Source organism: Zeus faber (assembly GCF_960531495.2).
Source record: "Zeus faber genome assembly, chromosome: 17".
NCBI classification, from domain to species: Eukaryota; Metazoa; Chordata; class Actinopteri; order Zeiformes; family Zeidae; genus Zeus; species Zeus faber.
The window spans coordinates 8,626,490-8,643,571 of NC_137204.1; positions in this window are offsets into that span (position 1 = coordinate 8,626,490).

Below are 17,082 nucleotides of genomic sequence, written 5' to 3' on the forward strand. Positions count from 1 at the left end.
TATAGTATATATATATACAATATATTATATATATATCTATATTAATAATATACAGTATATAAATATTGCTAATTGTATTGGTAATTACATGTAAAAATTAAAATATATTGATGGAACTTATATACAGTGGAAATAAAATACATGTTCTTTTTAAAGCACTATAATGGCAAAGTATATAAAGCGGACACCAGTGTACAATAAGACCCTGATACAGTATATCATGGGCCATGGCACAACACAGAACTCAATAAACTACTCTTAAAAGTCTTTGTTTTGAGAGTTGGGAACCACTTGCTGCAAACCAGATCATCTTGAGATAAGAAAAATGTACATTCCGGTTTTATACCAATTTGCAGTTATTTAAGTCCACTCAATTTATGCTCTAGTTATTTACCAAAAACAACTATTCGCTTATCATAGACTAATAATATTATGAAAAAAAACATCCTGTCCAAAAGATAGTGTCTTTCCATTATACACTGATCAGCCACAATATTAAAACCACTAAACAGGTGAAGTGAATAACATTGGTCATCTCATTCCAATGGCACCTGTCAAGGCGTAGGATATATTAGGCAGCAAGTGAACAGTCAGTTCTTGAAGTTGATGTGTTGGAAGCAGGAAAAATGGGCAAACGTGAGGATCTGAGCGACTTTGTTCAAGGAAGGACAACAGGTGAACCGGCAACAGGGTCATGGGCGCTCATGGGCTCATTGATGGACGTGGGGAGCAAAGTCTAGCCCGTCTGATGTGATGCCACAGAAGAGCTACTGTAGCACTAATTGCTGAAAAAGTTAATGCTGGCTATGATAGAAAGGTGTCAGAACACACAGTGCATTACAACTTGCTGTGTATGGGGCTGCGTAGCTGCAGACCTGACACATGCTGACAACTGTCCACCGCCGAAAGTGCCTACAATGGGCACGAGAGCTTTAGAACTGGACCATGGAGCAATGGAAGAAGGTGGCCTGGTCTGATGAATCACATTTTCTTTGACATCATGTCGATGGTCGGGTTCTTTTGTGTTGTTTACCTGGGGAAGAGATGGCAGCAGGATGCACTATGGGGAGAAGTCAAGCTTGATGCTCTGGGCAATGTTCTGCTGGCAAACCTTGGGTCCTGTCATTCATGTGGTTGTTACTTTGACACATACCACCGACCTAAACATTGCAGACCAAATACACCCCTTCATGACAACGGTATTCCCTGATGGCGGTGGCCTCTTTCAGCAGGATAATGCGCCCTACCACACTGAATACATTGTTCAGGAATGGTTTGAGGAACATGACAAAGAGTTCAAGGTGTTGACTTGACCTCAAAATTCCCCAGATCTTAATCCAATCAAGCATCTGTGGGATGTGCTGGAACAACAAGCTTGATCCATGGAGGCCCCACCTTGCAACTTACAGGACTTAAAGGATCTGTTGCTAATTTTTTGTTGCCAGATACTACAGGACACCTTCAGAGGTTTTGTGGAGTCCATGCCTCGATGGGTCAGCGCTGTTCTGGCAGCACGAGGTGAGCTACACAATATTAGTGGGGGTTTTAATGTTGCAGCTGATTGGTCTATATTTATCATATAAATTTGGGTTATTGTACATTATAATATTCAAGCAATGTGAATGCGTGCAGCACGTACTGCAAAACTGATTTCTATTTTATGTCTGTGAGCCAGTTTGTGTGTCAGCTGTTTTGGAATACTACCTATTAATTAAGAATATAAAAAAAGTTGACAGCCCTCTGAAAAAAGGGCAAAAGCACAAACAGTAACAGATTTTTTGTGCCATCAGCAGCAGGTAATGGAGTGTGCATGTGTGTGTGTGTGTGTGTGTGTGTGTGTGTGTGTGTGTGTGTGTGTGCGTGTGTGTGTGTGTGCGCGTGTGTGTGTGTGTATCTGTATCAAGCTGATTCATTATATTCATGTTATTCCATTGTGTTGACAAGTCGTCACCTGCCTTGAATTAATTAAACACCAAATCTGAGATAGCAATAGGCTGTGATCTGTTTGATGAAGTAAAACTTTCAAACATTTAAACAACTATATTATTATATACATATATCCACATGTACATATATAGCATAATATATAACTTTATATCTACAGTATATATAGTTATATATACTGTTCTATAGTAAGTAGCTATATTGTCAAAATCCCAATGCCCCCCAAGTAAAATTGCATATTTCATAGTTTGTAATTACAACGAGAAATGACAACAAAACTTTACAGGACAATTTAATAAAAAGCTGCCTCTTTATTATTCCCTCAATTATTTGAGGAGCCCTATCATCTTCATCAATTCCTTCTCTTGTTTTGTTTCCACTTGTGTCCTTCATTGCCATCTGAGAAAACCCCTCCCCATTAATCAGTTTTATTGATAAATCCTGATTAGAGACCCCTGTCCTCTCACCCACACATCAAAAAAGTCGTATTTATGACCTTTGTAAGTCAGCCCCACTAGCACACGGGGATTTTTTTTAATTATATTTTTTATTTTAAATAATAAAAGGAATTAATTTGACCTTAAATAAAAATGAATGTCCAACTAAGGCAAAGAATAAGAATAAAAACAAAAACAAAAATATATTTATAAATAAATAAATATATATAAATAGTCATAAAAGAAAGAAAATAGATATACTATATGGTATGCAAGGTTATCATAAAATATTGAGAGTAGCGGTCCAACATCAATCCAACGGAGCTTTTTTGTTTTCTATTAATTTTAGACTTCAGAAGTCAACGTACATCTAACAAGAAAATGTTGTGAACGGAACAAGGATTATGCTAATTTCTTCTTATGGACATACAATTCCTACCATAAGGATAAGAAAATACACACCACGTCCAAAGTTTTGAATTGTTGTCACACAGCAAATGTGCCTTTATGATCTACAAAACATACACGATGCCAAATCCTTCCAAACTTGACATCATTTCACAATTACATGTTAAGCACGCATGCACTTACCCACGGGAGGAGGGGCCTTTTTACAGTAGAGAGAGAGAGAGAGAGAGAGCGAGAGAGAAGCCCTGTCTCCATCTCCTCATCTCCTCATCTCCTCCCCTCTTCTCATCTCCTTCTGTCCTCCTCCTCCTCCTCCGCCTCCCCTCCTCCCCTCCCCTCTTCTCCTCCTCGTCTCATCCTCCTCCTCCCCTCTTCTCCTCCGCCACGCAGCGTTGGGATCGCGGGGAGGGCAGGAGCAGCCAGCTGGGTTGTAGGAGTAATAAAGAAGGAGAATCAATAGGGCATGCAATGGAGCCAAGGTGCTGCCATTCATCACGCCGCCTCCCTGACTCCCATCATTCATCATGCTCAATGAGGCAGCAAATAGGAAAATGACTATTTGTATCAAACACATCTGCACTCATCCACTAAGGTATTTTATTCCCATTAACTCGCAGAGTAAAATACGCGCTAAGGGTAGTTGTACCCCCCCCCCCGTGCCTTTCTTGTGCGTAAAACACGTACGATCCGTGGGAAATACACTCGTTTTGTATTTTGGTGGTAAAAAAACTAAACGTACTGTATTTACAGAAGTGTAGCTTTTGGGTAAACAGACATTTTCCCAATTCGTCTCTCAGAGCCCCGCCCCACCGACCCCATGCGCTGTCATTGGTGAATTTTGATATGATCTATAAAATTCTCCATGCTTGCTTTACACCGCCATACGGCGCACGCACATGCACACACACACATACGTACATTAACAGTCTCATCCTATCTGCCCTCTGGGTTTACCCTCCAGTATCATAAATCTTTGCGTTGTGACTCTAAGTGTGCGTTGTTATGATTCCCGAACAGCTTATTCGTGCCTTTGCTCTATAAATTGTCCCGCGCAGGGTGCATGCGTGGGAATGGAATGGGATGCCCAGGGCAAGCAGTTTAAGGTTGGATGCGATGCAAATGCGGAGCACTATCATCATTATAGTGTAATACCCCATGAAATGGCGGCATCATTACAGGCTATGGCAGGATCATTATTGTCTATGAGTTTTATGAGGTTCTGGGGAATGGAGGAGAAGAGTGACTGGGGATGTGTGTGTGTGTGTGTGTGTGTGTGTGTGTGTGTAGGTGCCTGTGTGCGTGTGTGTGTGCCTGTGTGTGAGTGTGTGTGTGTTTGTGTGCGTTCTTCTTTGCTTGCACACACACAAGCGCATGCCTTTCGATGGCTCTGTGGGCCGCGATCTCAACCTTTACATTAAAACAACGATGTTTGTTTTGAGAGGGTTTTCCTGCGGTGCCAACCCCTTTTCGCATCATTATGGGCCAACAGTTTTAATTGCATCTGTCAAAATTTTAATTAATGTGTATGATGCTCAAATCAAGAACATAAACAAGCAGATTCTCATTAGGTTGGTAAGTAATTTGAGGCCTCTGTTGAGGGAGGAGATGGTAGTAGGTCTGCACTACTGCAGGGGGATCGTGATAGTAGAGTAGAACAACCCTATATTATTTTCCCTTCCGTGTATTTAGGAGGAACTGAGTGATTTGTTTCTACGTGAAGTCCATTATGCCATTTTCTACAGCATTACCTGGCATTCTGAAGACGTGATTATAAAATGACATGTATATTTCAGAGTACTAACATGTTTAATCTGCACATACTAGCACATAGACAGCCTGTTTTATGGCTGCTTCTCTTATGAAAGAGTTCATACACTGAATATGGAGGGGTTTTTTAAAGTGTGTGGGGTGCTACGGTACAAAGTTCTATGAATAAAACTTTAGCAAAGCAAAAGCAGTTTCTACTGGTGGCCATAGCTGCTGCTTTCCCCATCCATCCGTCTATCTATCTATCTATCTATCTATCTATCTATTTATCCATCTATCATCAATCTATCCATCTAGTATCTATCTATCTATACATTCACCCTCTCAAAATAACTATTATGTACAGTATGCTATATTTATATATGAAGTAAAAAGTCCAATAAAGGCATTGAAAACAAAAGGTCATATTTCCAATCAGTTGATATTTGTCTCAAATCATTGTCTAAAATGACATTGTGTCTGGCTGAAGTGTTACACTGTGATAGATTTATTATTTAAAAGCTTAGCTTTCACATTAAAACAGATCTTCACATGCAGGTCCTCTGGAGGACGTGCCTGCGCCGCACGTTCCACTGTGCACCTCGGGGAGAAGCCGGCAAAGTCACAGACTGATGGAACAGACCTTTCAAATTCATAAAATTCATAGGATTTTTCACAAATGAATGAACACAATTTTCTACCAATTTCCTCATTATGCAAATATGCAAAATATCACATTTAGGGCAATTAGAGTTCCACACAGTTCCAAATTTAACCGTTTAAGCCATAATTGCAGAAACTATCAAATAATTACTGTGTCTAATTGTGGATATTTGTGACAGATACAACAAATTCTCACACAAATTACATTTTTATTCAAGGAGCCTCTGAATGCCACAGTAACTTTTTTCTCAAGTATAATTTAACTTACATAAAGCGAATTGAGTGCTTGTTATCGAATTTGAACAATTCATCAGGCTCTAATGTAGAATAATGAAGTAAATTGGTCAGAGATCCACACAATATATTCCTGAACCTCTTCACTTGACGCTCTATTTGTAGAACAATGTGAGAACAATTACAGGCTTCTAATTATGGTAGGTACATATCTAAAAATATCTGTATCCATTTAAATATATATTTATACCAATAGATAGATAGATAGATAGATAGATAGATAGATAGATAGATACAGACAGATAGACGGATGGATGGGGAAAGCAGCAGCTATAGGTGGATATTGTATATTTATATACACACATCCTGTATATTTCACTATACAGTATATATTTCACTATGTACTGTATATACATATATTTCACAATATGTGTGTGTGTGTGTGTGTGTGTGTGTGTGTGTGTGTGTGTGTGTGTGTGTGTGTGTGTGTGTGTGTTGCCTTGTTAACCCTCCGCCCCACTCGGATGGAAATGGCTGGTGCTGCATTCAGGGAAGGTCATCTTTCGACACGGGTGTCTATTATCCCACCAGTCCTGGCCCCTGGCATTTATAACTGTCGGGCTGGTGACCCGTTAGCGGATTATGAATGTCCCCCTCTGGGCCGTGATTTGTTTAATCCGTGGAAATGGTCCTAGTGCTATGTAAACAAGTCGAGTGCGGAATGAAGGTGGTCACCCGAGCATGGCAGCCGGGGGCCATTTGTCATAGGACCATAAAGTGTATGGATGTGATGTCTCCATCTCACACAGGCCAAAAGGCTCAAAGGCTATTCAGTCAATATTAACCCCATATATATATATATATATATAGATATATAGATAGATAGATAGATAGATAGATAGATAGACAGACAGACAGACAGACAGACAGACAGACAGACAGACAGACAGACAGACAGACAGACAGACAGACAGATAGATAGATAGATAGATAGATAGATAGATAGATAGATAGATAGATAGAGCTATATTGTGTAATGTATCTGGCAATATATACACAGATGTTGTATATTTATTTACATATACAGTATATTTCACTATACATAATCATACTGTATATATTTCACTATGTGCGGTATAGTGTATATATATATATATATATATATATATATATATATATATATATATATATATATATATATATATATATATAGTATAAATACAGTATACCGTACATAGTGGAATATATCCAATATATTTATATACACATTTAGATATATATACAGATCAACCACAACATTAAAACCACTGACAGGTGAAGTGAATAACATTGATCATCTTGTTCCAATGGCACCTGTCAAGGGGTGGGATATTTTAGGCAGCCAGTGAACAGTCAGTTCTTGAAGTTGACGTGTTGGAAGCAGGAAAAATGGGCAAACGTAAGGATCTGAGAGACTTTGACAAGGACCAAAATGTGATGGCTAGACGACTGGTCAGTGGGGTGTTCCTGGTATGCGGTGGTTAGTACCTACCAAAAGTGGTCCAAGGAAGGACAATCGGTGAACCAGAGAGAGGGCCATGTGCGCCCAAGGCTCATTGATGCACATGGGGAGCAAAGCCTAGCCCGTCTGGTCCAATTCCGCAGAAGAGCTACTGTAGCACAAATTGCTGAAAAAGTTGATGCTGGCTATGATAGAAAGGTGTCAGAACACACAGCTCACAGCATCACAGTTTGCTGTGTATGGGGCTTTGTAGCCGCAAACCGGGCCAGAGTGTCCATGCTGACCCCTGTCCACTGCCAAAAGCACCTACAACAGGGATGTGAGCATCAGAACTGGACCATGGAGCAATGGTAGAAGGTGGCCTGGTCTGATGAATCACATTTTCTTCTACATCATGTCGATGACCGGGTTTAGGGTCCGATCGAATCGAGCATCTGTGGGATAAGCTGGAACAACAAGCCTGATCCATAGGGGCCCCACCTCACAACTTCCAGGACTTACAGGATCTGCTGCTAACGTCTTGGTGCCAGATACCACAGGACACCTTCAGAGGTCTTGTGGAGTCCATGCCTCGATGGGTCAGAGCTGTTTGGACGGCATGAGGGGGAGCTACACAATATTGGTGGTCATTAGTGGTGGATTTAATTTTGTGGCTGATCGGTGTATACACTACAATATACTGTATGCCACCATCGATCCTTATGTATATATACAATTATTGTATAATATTTATTATTGTTCTGTAGACTCACTGTAATAGCTTTCAAGACTTTTGGCCGCTGTGTGAGATGGAGACATCACATCCATACACTTTATGAAGGTCCTACAACAACCTGCACGCATGTGTCTGAAGCTCGGGGCCCTTATCATTATGGCGGTGAATAGAGATGAAGGAGGGGATATTAAGTGACTCCATAACATCCAGGACACAATGGCGGAGTGATTGATGGGGGACAAAGAGTGAACAGCAGGGAGGGGTGGGGGGTGGTGGGTCCTTGGAGACGGGGGGGCTGTCAGCATACCAGGATGAGAGGAGAGAGAGAGAGACAGTGAGAAAGAGAGAAAGAGAGAGAGAGAGAGAGAGAGAGTGAGAGAGCAGAGCAGGAGGAGAGAGGAGGACAAGAGAGGATTGGAGAGGGATGAGAGAAAGAGGGGGAGAGGAGGGGAGAGTTTGTTGAACAGAGGGAAAACTCATCTTGGGAGCAGCAGGCGGAGTTTGCAGTCTATTTGTATGAGTAATCAGCTTCGTAGCCCCCGCTCCCCTCCCAACGCTCACCCCAACACCATCACCACCTCTCTCTCTCTCTCTCTCTCTCTCTCTCTCTCTCTCTCTCTCTGCCGTGTTTACTCACTGATTTTCTCAACAAGACAGCCATTGACACTGGATGGATGGGGCTAATCCGACACAGAGAGGAACGACTCTGCCGGGGTTACAGGTCTGAGAGAGAGTGAGAGAGAGAGAGAGAGAGAGAGAGAGAGAGAGAGAGAGAGAGAGAGAGAGAGAGAGACCCTCTAACCTAATCTTGCTGCAAATATTTATCACTATCAATTTGGCCTGACGCTGTGACATTAAAATACCACATAATACCCTAACCCTACCCCCCCCCCTTACACACACACACACACACACACATACACACACACCTTTACTGGCGGATCGATCAGGTCGATCAGGCTCCATCCCGCCTGGTCCAGCTCTGACTATCTGTGGCAGGGAAGGGGAAGGTCACTATCACACCAGATCCATACTGCTTTGGGTTGAGCATTTAGGAAAATTGGGAAATCGTTCAACAAAACCGGAACACCTTTAAGTCTGCTTAAAGGTAACCCTGTTAGCTATTATTGTAAACTGCATTATGGCATTGTTGACAGCAGTAGCTATCTTTTTTTAATTTGGCATAATCTGCAAAGTAAAAGATAAAATACACGCAAAATCCCTCTGCTAAAAGTGAAAGCACCATGCACCTAGTAGTTGCATATGACAGTACCTGCTCAAAAGCATCAAAAGAATAAAGTACGTCACACCCAGTGGCCTAACAGAGTCTATAATAAGGAATTAAGTGATTGTACGGTTCATCTGCATGATCATGCAGATCCTGATTAAAATTCACAATAAGGTATAAAAATCAGAATCAGAATCGGAATCCGCCAGGCATACACTTACTGTAGATATACCAGGAATTTGTTCCGGTGAGGTCCGAAAAAAATGGATAATCAAATAAATTAATAAAATAAATAAAAGTGAAGAAAAGGTGAAGAAAAAAAATACAATTACATTTTGTAATTGTCAAATAGCCAAAATACATATAAAACAGAGATAGTCTGATATACAAAAAATATACAGATCGTAATATAGTATTAAATAAGGAGTATACAGAGAGAGAGAGAGAGAATTATATTTCACCATGTACTGTATAGAAAGATGTTTTGAACAAAAAAAAGTGAAGAAAGAACAAAATGAGAACATTTTCAAATATATAAATAGCCAAACGATACAACAACTAAATTATTAAAAAAAAAAAAAAAATTGTCAGATATACAAAAATATAAGTAGTAAGTAGTATAGTGTCAAAGTCATCAACAAACGTAGTGAAAAGTAAATATCAATATAAAGTGCTTTCCTTTCCCACTGCTTTTTATCACAGCAAAACATGTGATATGCATAGAGGAGGTGGGTGGAGGGCTGGAGGCAGCTGGTGCCAGTGCGCTCTCTCTCTCTCTCTCTCTCTCTCTCTCGACAGGAGCAGAAGACAGCTGATGCACCACCCTCCCCCCCCCCCCCCTTCTCTCCATCTCTCCCTTCTCCCCGTCGCCTCTCGCTAATTGACCGACCGCGTTCATGCGCACACTCCCCTAATTTCCCGTTTGCTATTCCAGCGGTGGCCGACGACGCGCGTCTCCAGCACAGCCCGCCCGTCCGTCGGCGGTTGTGCTGATAAATGAGCTGTTTTTTTGTGTTCGGTAATAAAATCAGATCCATCTCCGCGGTGCCGCCGCGCTCTCCCCGTAACGACGCGGGGCCGCGAGCGGCGAACGCGGCGAAGGACGCGCGAATCCGCGAGAAATATGCGGAAAGAAAAGGCGCTGTCCTTGCGGAGAACTCCTCATCTAATCCTTCTAATCCTCGACTGTTTCAAAAATTAAAAAAAAATTAAATTAAATGAATTAATATATATATAAAATTACATAACAACACAAAACATATGACAACACAAAACATATATATATACACATATATAAAAAAATATATAGAGAGAGTATATAGAAATATGTTTTAAATATGATATGATATGATATGATATGATATATATATGTTTTATGTTGTTATGTAATTTTATTTTTGCTAGTTTGAATTTCATAAAATTAAAAAAATGTAAAAAAAATAAAATAAAATAAAAAAATTCAAACGCACACGCTTCGACGGGTTATTATTAATAATGGACATTCGAAGACATTTTAAACACATAACCCTTTGCCATTCTCCATGGTTCGAAATGGTTTGCACGCTCCTTCCTAGCACACACACACACACACACGCACACACACACACACACGCACGCACACAATACGCACGGTATACGCGCCGGCCTGGCACGCGCGCACAAGCAAAACACAACGCATGAGAAAACTCCAAAGTCATCCAGTTTGCTCCAATCATTACAATTAGTCGTGAATTATCACCGGACTCTGACAGACGTTGCTTGTAACTCTCTTTTATTTCCACCCCGCGCTAATCAGCGGCTCTCATTACAAACGCTGATTAAAGTGCAAATTAGCAGCAGCGGCCCCCGGCCCAGCGATACCACAGCCTGCTCAATATCAATTAGGCCCAGCAGCCTCCCGGCTCCTCCGAATGCTTGATAGTGCCACTTATTAGTTTGGAAAACTCGGAAAATACCAATAATCAACGGCCATGAAGTTAAAAAAAAAAATAAAATTAAAAAAAGAGAGAGAGAGAGAGAGAGAGACCCTCGCACCTAATCCGGCGTCCACGCGGGGTTCTCGAGACAGATCAACCCCAGTAGAGCTTTTCCTCATCCGACCTATAGGATTTCTGGTCACTGCGTCCACGCGAAATCGACTCGCCGTGGTTATGCGCCATTTAGGTGCGTTAATAGGTGACAAAGTCAAAAAAAACAAAACATTTTTTGGGGGGGGTTTTACGAGACACAGAAAGCCTATACTGAACTAAATGAGGTGGAATTAAACGAAACCACTAAACTGTAATAACCTAAACTACTGATCAATGGATTTAACCGTAGTGTTGTTATTTGGAGCCTTAGAGAATAAAGCTTTGGCAGACCATGTGATAAGGCCAAGTCACAACGGATCTTAACATAAGGACATAAGTGTGCATGAATATTATATTTTTGCATGCACAGAGAAGGTATTTAGGTCTTGTAGTTTACCTTTAACAAATTAATATGTTCACTATTGTGATATATCTTTAATTTCTATCTTTTTAGGGGATGGCCTTATAGTCATTTATTTAAACTCTTAAAGTCTTTAAGTTAAATACATAAACATGCAGAGAGCACTACATTTGTTATAGGTCGTTTAATAGAAAACGTTTTAAGTGCAGAATTATAGACATTGCTTTTGTATTGCTGTCACAAATTACCATAATGTTGTGAAATTGGACGTGAATTGAGTAAATGTCAAAGGAAAAGGAAATGTCTTAATCGCTCTGCACTCTAAAGAGCTACCTGGAAACTTAAGAGTTTACGTTTTTTAACCCATATTTAGATAACCCATTATTGTTATTATTACTATTATTATTATTATTATTATTATTATTATTATTATTATTATTAATAATAATAATAATAATAATAATAATAATAATAATAATTGCAATAAACAAACAAATAAACAATAAATACATACATAATAACGACCCCAGATTTTGGGAAAAATTACTTAAAATAAACATTTTGAAAGTGATTTTGTTGCCCTAAATGATTTATTTTTAAATGTGGTCAACACTGCATCAACACTTTTGGTACACTGTTGGAGCGTCTGAGGATGTGATTAATATGCATCGATATAGTTAATATAAAAACTTTTTAAATGTATGTGTTCAAGTAATAAATTGTAGCAAAATACAGTATTGAAAATTCTGTACTTTTTTCCTTGCAAGGGACCTTGAAGAATCCCATGAAATTGAATTCCATTTCATAGATAACACAAATCAATATCAGATGCACCGAGATTCAAATGACATTTATTGTGCTGTCTTTGTAACATAGCTGTATATGTCACATCAATTTCTAAGCTTAACTGATACTTTTATATAAGCAATAGAACTAAGGTATAGGTAGGTCAAGCTTTTATAAATCTAAAGGAAAACACTGACGTATGGATGTTTAATTGTTGAGTTAAATAAATAGCATCATATGATACATAAACAAATATGATTAATTTGATTCTAATAGATACTATATATATATATATATATATATATATATATATATATATATATATGCACAAGAATATAATTGGCAGTAATTAATTAGTAAAGTTCAGGCCAGGTATGTCATAAACATTTCATGCTGAAACCTCAGATTCCCACAGTTCCTTTTGTATTATTGTGATGTGTGGGGCATGTACATTTAATCATTCATTTAAATTCACATTATCTAATCATGTAAATCATTTAATGCTGAATTAATTACAGGCTGTTGGTTGACATCCCTCCTTTCTCAACCTTGTTGACAAAACCCGCCTTGTCTCTGGACCTCCATTGTAATTGCTCACAGATTTTTTGAAACACAATGACCCCCTACACGTTCTGTGCTGTGCTAGACCTGCAGTAATTGATGGACAAGGTAGGGAGAGACAGGGAGGCATTGCTGGAGAGTGAAAAGCAGATGACATAACCATTGCACTGATATTTTAAACATACAGATTTTAAGATTTCAAAATAAAAATCTACTAGTCATAGTGACTCGATCAGCTAGGTTCAACTAAATGCTTCATAGTGCCATTTATTTGTGTGGAAAACATAGAAAATACCAATAATCAATGGCCATGAAACCAGTGGGGTCCATGGTTTTTCAACAAACCAGTAGCATTACATATCCAACATACTAACCGTGTAGAATTAACTTTTCAAGACAATTTAATGTGCTCTGAAACTGCAGATCAGCCATGAAAACATTCTTAAAATGCTTTGATCATTTTTTTGATGTTCGATAAAGATTTATAATGACTATGCTATGGTGACAGCAGAACCATTCCAATGCCCAGGGATGTGAAGAGGAATGACTAAGTGGCTTCTGAGTCATTCAGAATCAGAATCAGAATAAAAATCACAATCAGTTTTATTTGCCAGGTGCATTTACCTAGAGAGGAAATTCTTCTGGTGAGGCTTTTCAGGTCATTACAGTGATGTTGGGGACAAGGGAACCTGCAAGTGTGGATGAGTGCAGCAAATGAGCCAGAATTTGACACATTATGAATAAATACAGAAGGGCAGTTATGGCCAGTTTTGCAGTACTCCCCTGTAGGGATGTACCAGTGGCCATTGAATTGTTCCAAATGTCATGGTCATTATTATTATTCATTGTTGTTTTTCATATATACTTATATCACGCATGTTTATGTTTACCTCTGTTGAGCTTTGTTGTCCTTGCTTTAGCTGTAGGTCTATTCTGTCTAAGTACATTAAAAAAGGACCTGTTAATTTCCTTGTATGTGTACACATACTTGGCCAGTAAAGCTGATTGATTCAAAATTTGATGCTAGAAGATATGAGAAGCCAGTGAAGAGCCTGGAAGACCAGCGGGGCATGGGAGAGCGCTGAACCTGGTCCTTGAACACACTAGAAGGGTTGTAGCGTTCTGGATACGCTGGAGAGTTCTAATGGCAGAAGCAGGTATCCAGCCAGAGAGTGGGCGAGTGATTAGACAAGATGAGATAAGACAAACCTTTATTAGTCCCAGAACAGGGAAATGTACATTGTTACAGCAGCAAAAAGGGGACAGCTGGAAATAGAGAGCATATCAGGGTCAGCGCTATAAACAATATAAATATATAGAAAAAACGTGATGACATGTGCCTGGACCAGGAGTTGCATAATTCCTGATGTCGATGGAAAATTTACAGAAATAGTCTGTGTCAACCCCATCCGTCCCAGGGAGAAAGATTAGCTGTGTTTCTCCAAGATTGATCATAATGTTGATGTGCACAAATGTCCAGACACTACAGTCTTGTAGATGTGTAGATGTGTAGAGGAGGGATTGGGTGAAGGAGAGGTAAAGTTGTCCGTCATCTGCATAGAAGAAGCCATGGGAAGACATCACAGAACCAAAGGAATTGGTCAACAGGGAAACGGGCAAGGTCCCTAACCCGAACCGCGGGGAGGCAGTGGTGTTGAGTGTGCATGGGCTGGACACGAGGGAAGAGATGTTTGGCGGCTGCGAGTTTAAGGGTTTTGACACAAAGGAAAACACAGGGTTGTAAATACACGGAGGGAAGCTATGGCATGAGCTTCTTAACGGTAATTTAACTAGAATCTGAGATGCTGATTATCTGGCCTGCCAAGACACAGGCCCCTGTTTAAGGATGACACTTTGAACTTTGATCATTTATGGTTGATAATTGCAAATGACTGAGAAAAAAATCGGACTCCCGCTCTCAATTTTGAACTACATATATAGCAATTTTGCTTATACAGTATATGGCCCCTTTATCTATAAGTGATGTAGAGACCGTCGTTTACTCATTTGTAACATCCCACCTGGACTATTGCAATGTCCTACTCACCGGCTTTCTGATGATGACTATCAAAAGACTCCAGTTAGTAAAGAATGCTGTGACGAGAATGCTGACTAAAACTAGAAAGTTTGACCATAGAGCAGGGGTGGCCAACCAGTCAGAGACTAAGAGCCACTTTTTTTACTGTGTTACTGCAAAGAGCCACATCATACACATGGGCACACATGAACATCACCCCATCCCTTCCTCACACACACACACACACACACACAGACCTCTGCTCAGCCAGATTTATTGTAAATGTCACACACCAACATGATAATGACAGAAATTGACTCCTAGCCCCCGCGACCCGACTAAGGATAATCGGTTGAAGATGGATGGATGGATGGAGTACTAAGACCACAGGCCAGTTATTTTCAACAATTAACATTGTGTGCACTGTCTCACACACACAAACTCTCAGTTCAACCAAGTCCACAAACAAAAATATAACATTGTGTGCACTGTCTCACACACACAAACTCTCAGTTCAAAAAGTACTGTTGTTTATTTATTCATAGAGGGAGGAATTGGACTTCGGGTTTAATGATAAGGATGTATTTTTTTCATGTTGGGTCAATTTATTCAATAGTGTCCCTTAAACCCTAACCTTTAAGAATCAGCTTTGGCTCTTGCCTACCATACACGCTTTGGCCATCCACATATACCTGGGACTAGGTGTTCCGGAGTCCTGGCCACATTTTTGAAAAAAAAAAAGTAAGTACTGTAAGTACTGAAAGTACTGCGTTTCCGCGGTATACCTCTCAGTTCAACCAAGTCCACAAACAAAAATATAATAATTAACAATAGCGTTTTTCTCTTACTATGCATGTTGCTTAGTGGGACTTCTGGCATTCCTTGTCTTGAACAATGCTCTTCAAATCTGGCTTGAATTCCGTTGTTGCCACTCGAAGTAATTCTTTCACATGGGTGTCATTGACAGTATCTTAAGCGCAGCCCGTTTGACATTGGGGCATTTTTCCATTGGCACACTTCTCCAGAACTCAATGGTCCCTTCCCTTAAAGCAGCTTTCAGTCGGTCCTCCTCCTGCAGCTCGCGAGTCGCGACACACACACACACACACACACACACACACACACACACACACACACACACACACACACACACACACACACACACACACACACACACACACACACACACACACACACACACACACCCCTCCAGCCTTCACAGTTCTCTATCGGAGATGTTCGATACGCAACGCAATTCACCGGCCGATCCATCTTATATGTTGACTACTAACCATGTCAATAGTGTTGAAAATAAACTTCCAAATTTTTTTGAATCTTGTTGTTTTGGTGTTTTATTAGTCCTAATGCCGCGGTAGACGCGTTCCAGGCGACTGGAACGCGTCTATACGTTGACTTTGTATGGAGGCGCGCCGCCCCGGCACTTTTGGTGTAAACGCGGCATTAGGACTAATAAAACAGGCGTTAATGGGACATGACTCCTGCTGCTGTTCGCTTTGAGTAAATGAGGAAGTGATCCGCGGTGGAAAACGAGTGATATATCATAGCGATTTTATAATCACAATAGGGAATGAATGGCTGCGCTTTTTTTTTTTCTGAGTTTTTGACGCTTGTCATGTGAAAGAGCCGCATGAAACCAGCCAAAGAGCCGCATGAGGCTCGCGAGCCGCGGGTTGGCCAGGCCTGGTTTAGAGTATAACTGCTATTCTGGCCTGTTTGCACCGGCCACCAGTTCATTTCAGATGTTCCCTTAAAGTCCTTCTGCAGAGCTTTAACATACTACGTCCTGGCCTGACACCTTATTTATCGGACTTGTGGTTCCTTATCTACCATCTTGAGGCCTAAGCCTGGCCTTTTATTGACTCTACCCCCACCCCTCTCACTCATAAGAGATGCTATTTTGTAGATATATCTAAATCCAAACCTAAGACCTGTTATCATAGTCTTGTATTTGACCAAACATAGTATAGCTGCCCCTTCCGGCCTAAGCTTCTCTCCTTGCACTGGCGCCGAGTGTGTTAATACTAAGCCATTGTGGCATGACTCTCTCTCTCTCTCTCTCTCTCTCTCTCTCTCCTGAAGGTGTGATGGTGTCTGTCTGTCTGTCTGTCTATGCAGATGTGGAGGCTGCTGCTGTGCTGCCGCGAAGGATGCAGGACGGATCTGAGGCGACCGGCCGGATCGGAGTCCCTCGCCATCCTGGACCAGTCTGACGCCCTACTGAGCCACGTCTCGGCTGAAGGCTTTGACCTTCAGTGCCACGCGTCAGCACAATGGACTCCCATAATGTCTAGTACAGCATATAAGTTGGTAATTCATAATGTCGCCACTCGGCACCCATTGCAGCCTGGCCGTCCTGGAAGGTTGATCCCTCCCCCTTTGTGCTATCGTTCT